Raw genomic sequence first — 10106 nt, 5'->3', positions numbered from 1 at the left:
GCACAATGCGTCTCCATATTTTCTTTAACTTGAAAATACCTTCTTCCCAGAATGGAGGTGGTTTCATAGCAAAGAATTCATCAAGGTATCTTTTTACGTCATCCAAAGAATTGAAATTTTTACCATTAAGACTATTCTGCAGAGACCTGAATAAGTGGAAATCCGAAGGAGCAATATCTGGTGAATATGGAGAGTGGGTAACACATCCCAGCCGAGCTGCAGCAATTTTTGTCTGGTTCCCAAAGCATCAAGTGCTGAAAATGAACTTTCGTATCTTCCATTTTAAAGGGTTACAGAATTAACACAGGTTATAGGAATATAAACCTTCTTCCACGAAAAGATAGCTTAAACTGTGCTTTAAATGGAGGTGTAGTCAAATCCTATTTTATGGACTCAACCATGTTCTAAAATAAGTCGAAAGGTAAGCTACTATAAATCGGCACGAACTTTCCGGACAACCCAATACTTTCATTAATATATAGCGTATATCGTCCCTATAATGTTAATTATCCATTTTCTTGTTATCTATGTGGCAAAACAATGTTTGATTGGGACTTAATTTGTTCAAGAACCTTTCGATACAGATTCTTGCTTATTTCAACTGCCTCTAACTCATTCCATACGTGATTTGTAAAATATGTTCAGCTTCCATAGATACAAGTAGTGGAGATAACTCCTTTATGGTAAAAATGTTAACCTTCTACTTATTTTATACGAGAGAAAATTTCAATGCGTAATGTTAAGTAAACGATCATCAATTATTGTGCCTTATCTAACGGCGGTAAGATTTAACTGCATTTAACCCATTCTATACAGCTTATATAGCGATTAGTGGGCAAGTTAGATCTCTTACACAATGTAGCATTAGTAGCAGAATACAACAGATCCCCTCTACCAACATTGTGACATCTTAAGAAGTGGGGCGTTCATTTTAGCAAGGTTTAAACTTTATTCATTACTCTATTTTTGTAAATGATATTCGGGGGTTTTTTCCCATTAGAACTTCAGTGATTCAAAATTTGAAAATAATCTTTTTATAAGTCTTTTAAGATCAGAAACTTGTTAAAGGATTTACAGTAGCAGTACTTTCTTTGTGTTTCTATATATATATTTAATTTACAGTTAGATTACAGATGAATATGTTTTGTTATTTTTTCATCATTGATAAATTTTTAGATTTTCAAAAAGTGAAACGACTAATGCTTTTAAACGTGAACAAAATATATTTATACACTTTCAATGACAACAACATATTTCAACAAGTACTGCAGCTCTAAATCCTCCTCTAACCCTAACTAGTTTCATATCCTTTCTAAAATAAAAAAAAAAAATTATCTAATTAATTAATTTATTTATTCGTTTATTTTCAGATTTTTACTTTCTTATATTCAAAATAAAAATCCAATGACTTTATATTTTTAAAGCACAACTACAACAGAGTGAGCTTTAAAATATCCATGATAAAATGAATGAGTGCAAGAAGGTGACAGCATTATGACTAAGTTACGAAGTGTCAACCTTTGTTTAACTTGTCAGTCATAATGTCTAGGCCAGTTACTATAGCAATATAACACACCGCTGTCGACTGAGCCTATGTTTAAAATATTTTTTTCCTCTTACTCAACCAAGTAACTGTAAACATCCCATTGACAGTGTGTTGTTGTGGTTAGAGATAGATTACTAATATAAATAATTATCTCAAATGAATTAAAATTTAGTCTAAAACTAAAACAACCGTATTTAATGGCACAAAAGACGCACGGTCATATCAAACATACTCCAGTATCTGCAGTGCATAAGGCGGCGGGTTGGTGGAATCGTTACCCTACCGAGCAAAATGCTTAGCGGCATTTCGTCTGTCCTTACGATTTGAGTTCAAATTCCGCTGAGGTCGACTTTGCCTTTCACACTTTCACGGTCGATAAAATGAGTAGCAGTTGAGATCTGGGGTCGATGTAATCGACTCCCCCCCCACCAAAATTTCTGGCCTTGTGCAACAATTTGAAACCAATATCTACAGCTCAGTATATATTTGTATTAGGTAGTCCAGAAAGTAATGGCGTTTTGTCGATTGTTGACACTTGCCTACAAATAAAATAATTTGCATGGTACAAATAGAGTATACCATGGCATTTTACAGAGAGCATATGTTTATTTAAAAGTTTTTAAGATCTTATGATTCACTTCCTTCTCGTTACAGGTTATATTAATCAGCCCTTTCAAAAGCATGGACAAGAAAAAACTTTCGTATGATTTTCCTTTATGAGTAGTACAAAGAATGGAAAAATGTTTCTGAAACTGCGTGAGGCATCAACCAAGTGACAAGTACTTGGCCAAGGGTCAGTTTCTGTTCACACAGTTCAGCTTTGGTTTTAGAGGTTTCGGCGAGGAGATAAGTTTTAATAATCTCGATCATCCAGGAAGGAAACGATTCTTTGAGGACAGCACACTAGCGGAAGCAGTAGAGGAAGATATTCGAAGACCAGTCTGTAAGCTCGCAATAAAAGTGGGAACAAGTAAATCAGGTATTTCTACTTATTTGCATGAAACTAGAAAAAAGAAAAAGGATGAACCGATGGAGGACCAGCAAATTCGCCGTTATGAGATCTGTTCGACCCCGTTGTTGAAAATCACAATGATCCATTTCTTGAACGGATCATAACATGTAATGAAAAGTGGATTTTTTAAATTAATAAGAAAAGATCTGCAGCGAAGCATTTCTTAAAGCCTGAATCCCATCAAAAACTATGCATATGACAGTACAGAAGACTACATCGGGATTTATTCACTACAACTTCCTGAATTTAGGAGAAACAATTACAGCTGAGAAATCCTGTCAGCAGTTAAATGAAATGCATAAGTTGCTCGAAATGCAACCAGCATTAGTCAATCGTAAAAGCCCAATTCTCTATGATAACGCCAGTCTACATGTGTTAAGAGTGACGTTTAGAAAGTTTAACGATTTGGAAATCTAAGTTTCGCCTCATCCACCTTATTTTCCTGACCTGTTTATTACAGGCTTACTTGTTTTCAAACACCTTGACAATTTCATAGTAAATAAACTTCCAAAACCAGGCGGCTGCAAATGAAGCTTTTAGGTAGTTTGTTGAATCTAGAAATGCTGATTTCCACAGAAAGAGCATAAATGACCTTGTTACTCGTTGGTAAAAATATATCCAATCACTTGGAAATTACTTCCATAAAATTTGCTGTCTGTCAACTGTTATATTTTCATTTTATGGTTTGGGCCTTCAAACCTTACTTGTACTTGTCATTCAAAGATCCAGACCTATCAAACCGTATCACACTGCTTCCGTCTGAGAATTGCATTAAGCGAACTCATACCTTGAATACTCAACCACATGCACGCTACTTCAATGAGCTGGTGGTTTATTCAACTGAATATCTGAACAGTCATGGCAGGGAATTCTGACCGAGATCCGTTAAAAATATATTTGCAACCAAGGGTGGTGGGATACGCGCGTGCACACACACACCACACACACGTACTCAACACCGCATATATATATATATATATATATATATATATATATATATATATATATATATATATATATATATATATATATATATAATTAATTAATAAGGGTGAGAGAATTAGATACTAATTTAATAGTATATCTATTCAACACCAAGTGGCCTAGTGCTCCGAGAAACCTGGATTATTATAATATTTTATAACATATTATAATATTTTTACAAAATAAATATAGAGAGTGGTCACTATATGGCTCACTCTAGCACCAGTTAATCCAAAAGGTTTCAACCACGAAAATACATGTTTCCCATGAAAGTCAGTACGATTGTTAGCTCACACGGACAAGGCAAATAAAAATAACAAAAATACAGATTATTTTGGGACAATTGTTTCGCTATTAATGAATTAAATGTAATTTTACTTACAAAAAAAATCCATTTGTAGCTCGTCAGCCAAAACTATCTGGATGAAATCCACTCAATCACACGCCAGATTTTACCATAACGATAAATACGCGTGTGGTTCAATTGATTACATCCGACGTTATAATTCAAATGCCCCAACCAACAGCGCGCCAAACTCTCACGGAAAACAAATACAGCATTTAGAAATAAATGCAGCATAATTATAATTAATTAATAAGGGTGAGAGAATTAGATACTAATTTAATAGTATATCTATTCAACACCAAGTGGCCTAGTGCTCCGAGAAACCTGGATTATTATAATATTTTATAACATATTATAATATTTTTACAAAATAATATAAGAGAGTGGTCACTATATGGCTCACTCTAGCACCAGTTAATCCAAAAGGTTTCAACCACGAAAATACATGTTTCCCATGAAAGTCAGTACGATTGTTAGCTCACACGGACAGGGCAAATAAAAATCCGTGTGAGCTAACAATCGTACTGACTTTCATGGGAAACATGTATTTTCGTGGTTGAAACCTTTTGGATTAACTGGTGCTAGAGTGAGCCATATAGTGACCACTCTCTTATATTTATTTTGTAAAAATATTATAATATGTTATAAAATATTATAATAATCCAGGTTTCTCGGAGCACTAGGCCACTTGGTGTTGAATAGATATACTATTAAATTAGTATCTAATTCTCTCACCCTTATTAATTAATTATAATTATGCTGCATTTATTTCTAAATGCTGTATTTGTTTTCCGTGAGAGTTTGGCGCGCTGTTGGTTGGGGCATTTGAATTATAACGTCGGATGTAATCAATTGAACCACACGCGTATTTATCGTTATGGTAAAATCTGGCGTGTGATTGAGTGGATTTCATCCAGATAGTTTTGGCTGACGAGCTACAAATGGATTTTTTTTGTAAGTAAAATTACATTTAATTCATTAATAGCGAAACAATTGTCCCAAAATAATCTGTATTTTTGTTATTTTTATTTGCCCTGTCCGTGTGAGCTAACAATCGTACTGACTTTCATGGGAAACATGTATTTTCGTGGTTGAAACCTTTTGGATTAACTGGTGCTAGAGTGAGCCATATAGTGACCACTCTCTTATATTTATTTTATTTATTTATTTATTTTATATATATATATATATATATATATATATATATATAGATAGATAGATAGATAGATAGATAGATAGATAGATAGATAGATAGATAGATAGATAGATAGATAGATAGATAGATAGATAAATAGATAGATATTTATCTCCTAGCAGAGACTTACTCTCCTACAACACCCACTAGTAGTGTTTTGGTTTCTCACCCTAGATAACTTCAGCAAAAGCAGTGTCTTAGAATTAGCTTTCTCCTTTCTGGTTTTGAGAAGCCTAATTTCTCAAGATTAGAATGTAGGCGGTGTGTTACATATCCCAGGGCCACAATAATTACAGGCATAAACCTGAACTTGTAATCTGGATAGAGTAACTTTAGATTTCTCAATAGTTCAGCGTAGGTATTCTCTTTTTCACTGATCTTCTGCTTTATGTTAACATCCGCTGGGCAGCTAATTTTCACAACTGTACACAGTTTCTCTTCTCTCTCCCAAATAATTATATCAGGTCTATTGTGCTTATATTTTATTGAGGTCTTCACTGGGACATTCCACCAGTACTCCTTTTTATTATGAGTGGCTATAGCTGTGGGTTTTTATTTCTTTGTTATCCTTCCAACGGATTTCATTATAGAGTCCTAACTATAGCACCATGCGTCATCGGTGGATAATACCTCTGCTTTCTCATCAAAACATTCAGAAAAGGCTGAACTGGTCCAGAGATCACAAGGGTTGGCCGACAGACCAATGGAAGCAAGTAATATTCTCTGATGAGTCCAGTTTTCTCTTTTCCCCACTGCAGGGCCAGTTTATATGTGGATGCAGCCCGGAGAAGGTTTTAATCCTGACTGCCTTCTTCCTACAGTGAAGCACGGAGGAGGATCTACGATTGTTTGGGCAGCCATTTCTTGGAATTCTTTTGGTCTAATCGTTGCCCTGCATGGTAGGATCAACAGCGATGATTCTCTGAATATTTTGGGAAATCAAATCCTTCTCATGTTCCAAACATTCTTCCCTGATGGTGAGTGCAGCTTCCAAGATGACAATGCTCCAATACACACCTGTCATATGGTTAAGAATTGGTATGAAGAGCATAGTAGTGAGCTACAACACATGGAGTGGTCCCCTCAATCTCTAGATCTTAATATTATTGAGCATCTGTGGTGCATCTTGGAACGGCATGTTACAAGTCGTTACCCTCTGTAACAGCTGGAGCAGGTTTTGCAAGAAGAATGGATCACGATTCCCCTCAATGAAGTCAGGAAGCTGTGTGAATCAATTTCTATAAGCATCGAGGCTGTTCAGAAAGCTAAAGGAAGACCAACTCCATATTAAATAGATATTCATTGAATTTAACATGTGTTCCAATTATTTTGTCCAATCTCTGTGTGTATGTATGTATGTATGTATGTATGTATGTATGTATGTATGTATGTATGTATGTATGTATGTATATATATATATAATATATATATATATATATATATATATATATATATATATATATATATATATACATATATATATATATTAATGTGTCCGACTGATTAAAATTCTGTTTATTTATTTGTGCAGCTGATGATAGCCCTGCATTCAATTGATGTCATGATTGCATTGTTCAATTAAATGGAGCCGCTTGAAGCGGTCGTACTGCATCACTTGTTGATATCTTGTTGCTTATTTTGATATTATATTATATATATATATATATATACAGATACACACAGATACACACACACACACACACACACACACACATACACACACACACACATATATATATATATATATATATAATCACTCACTCCATTTGGGCCATCACATTGCTATGCCATTCGAAGTTTAGCTATACAAAGTATATTACATGAAAATATGTGTCTTTCTTTCCCTCTCTCCACACAAATTTGAAACGTATTAGCTTACCCGATTAAAATTTGGGCACGAAAAATTGCTAAAGAAAAGTAAAAACATTGGATACCATTTAAAAACTAGTGATTTTTAAGGGGTATGTAAAAGTTATTTTGTTTCCCCCACACACACACAAACACTAACGTGGTCTTTATAAGGATTTTGTATCCTCTCTTGTCCAGACTTCGTTACCACTAATTTTAATAAAGGTGCACTTGTAAAAATTTAATGAAATTTTAAAGAAAGAAACAGCCCCCGTTTTCCTGACAAAAAAGTGTTTTGTGACATATTAGGTCACCATAATTCATTCATCGGATAAAGAAAAAGCATTTTCCAATAATTCCGGTTTCCTTCCCCCACCACTTTTTCCGAAGAAAAATAAGGAGTTTGTGGCATATCAGGCATTCGTAATGCATGTCGTTTAAAAGGTATTTATATACAATTTCATTGAAAGATATCTATGTTCTTCAAAGTTACACGGGAAAAACTCGGATCTTGTGAATCTTGTGAATTTGCCAGTGAAGCTGGCAAAATTACTCGGAGGAGATGGCTTCACCGATATGACTACCGAGGACGTTAATAACGTGATCGAGGGTCACTCAGATCTGTTAACGGATGAAAGTCTGACAGAGATGATGAAGTCAGCAAGTGAGGAAAAAGAGGAAGAACAAGAGGATCCAGGGGGAAGTTGTGGGCCTATCACTAGAACGCTTCTCAACTCTAGCAAAAACGGCAAAAGAACTTCAGAGAATGGCAGAAGATTGGGAACCCTAGATGATTCGTGCTTTGCACTTCAGAAATACAATCGACAGAGATGGAGGTTTATAAAAACCTCCTTACACGGAAGAGGCAGCGCCAACAACTGCCCATCACTATGTTCCTTACCCGCAAAAAAAAAAAAAAAGAGAAGACATGGGTACTCCGAAGAGTGTGGGGAAAGTTTATAAAAGCTTAAATATATAAAAATAAAAAACATACATCCTTTTGTCCCCCACCAAAAACCCCTTTATTATTATTTTTCTAAACAACCCCCGTTTTCGGCTACGGAGAATACGAATCTGCAAAAAAGTTGGAAAATATCGGCATTTTGAAATTACCCCCACTCCCCAACCCTAATTTCTTCATTTTTAAAAAGCTTTTTTCAATTTTTTTTAAATATGCGAAAAAATACGGGCAAAAGCGGCTGTGTGTTAAGTAACTTGCTTACCAACAACATGGTTCTGGGTTCCATCCCACTGTGTGGCACCTTGGGCAAGTATCTTCTACTATAGCCTCGGGCCGACCAAAGCCTTGTAAATGGATTTGGTAGGTGGGAACTGAAAGAAGCCCGTCGTATATATATATAATATATATAATATATATATATGTGTGTGTGTGTGTGTGTGTGTGTGTGTGTGTGTGTGTGTGTGCGCGTGCGTGCGTGTGTTTGTCTCCCCACCATTGCTTAACAACCGATATTGGTGAATATTATGTCCCCGTAATTTTCGGTTCGGCAAAAGAGACCGATAGAATAAGTACTAAGCTTACAAAGAATAAGTCCTGAGGTCGATGTGTTCGACTAAAGGCGGTGCTCCAGCATGGGTGCAGTCAAATGACTGAAACAAATGAAAGAATAAAAGAATACATACATACGTACATACATACATACGTATCTATCTATCTATCTATCTATCTATCTATATATATAATATATATATATATATATATATATATATATAAATAAATTAAACATATGCATATATATAAACATATATGTACGTACCTACCTCTACATGTACATATACACGCATATATGAGTACAGGACACCAAAAGGACGTCGAACACAATGAGAAACGAAAACATAGACACAAACCAAAGGAACTGGACATTTTTTAAAAAACAGCAAAAAAATAGAGTACAGGACAAATAACACAAGGAAAAAAACCCCTTCTTCAGTCGTTATGGTTTCATCTCGTGTGGAGGCGCAATGGCCCAATGGTTAGGGCAGCGGACCCGCAGTCATAGGATCGCGGTTTCGATTCCCAGACCGGGCGTTGTGAGTGTTATTGAGCGAAAACACCTAAAGCTCCACGCGGCTCCGGCAGGGGATGGTGGTGATCCCTGCTGTACTCTTTCACCACACACTTTCTCTCACTCTACTTCTGTTTCTGTTATACCTGTATTTCAAGGGACCGGCCTTGTCACTCTCTGTGTCACCGCTGAATATCCCCGAGAAATACGTAAGGGTACACGTGTCTGTGGAGTGCTCAGCCACTTACACGTTATTTCACGAGCAGGCTGTTTCGTTGATTCGGATCAACCGGAACCCTCCTCGTCGCAACCGACGGAGTGCTTCCAATTCATTCCAAGGGTTTCATCTACTCTACGTTTCGAAGGATAAAAGCGAGGTATATATATATATATATATATATATATATATGGTGGCTGCCCCCTCGTTATCGAGTATGGCCATTGCACGAAGCTTAATCAATGCTGTTATCGTGCAATGCCTGTGCAAGAAGATTTTTTTTTAAGTAAGGAAAGGCTGTACACTGAGTCAATCCCACTCACTAAGCAACAGCAGCCATAATCCGAAAAGAAGAACAATCAACATCATCGGTAACCACTGAGCCGCAGGTTTTATGTCGGAATTATTCCAGTTACCTGAGTTACCTTCTCTTAGAAGGATGCCCTAACAAAGGCTAGGAGTCCTTCACTCCCAATGGATTAACCGCGCGATCGGGTATTCAGTCCGATTATTTCTACGTCCCCGCGCATGATACAGCCTTAAAACATTTATTAGATGGCCGTTGACTCTCAAGAGTTTCCCCGCCCTTTGACGGGTTTTGCTTTTCATCCCGCAGGGTGTCCAATAAACACCCTCCTCACCAAACAAGCTTGGTGGGGTTGCCGGTTTAGTCGCCGACGACCCGACCATGCCACAGGTTGTACTGGGTTACATGTTACCAGTAGCACTCGAAAGTGACCTGACATATACACACACACACGCACACGCAAAGTTTGCATCGTCTCTTTCCGTTGGCACAAGTTGTTTCAAGAACTTCCATTAAATCCCGTATGACTTTCACTCTTCTTTTAAATGCCATGTGTAGTTGACCAATACCATAACGCTGCACTATTCTAGGTACCTAAAAGAGGACCTGTGGTTATTTAGCCAC

The sequence above is a fragment of the Octopus sinensis genome, linkage group LG19 (genome assembly GCF_006345805.1).
Source record: "Octopus sinensis linkage group LG19, ASM634580v1, whole genome shotgun sequence".
In the NCBI taxonomy this organism is placed as follows: Eukaryota; Metazoa; Mollusca; class Cephalopoda; order Octopoda; family Octopodidae; genus Octopus; species Octopus sinensis.
Note: the sequence above shows the minus strand (reverse complement) of the source record.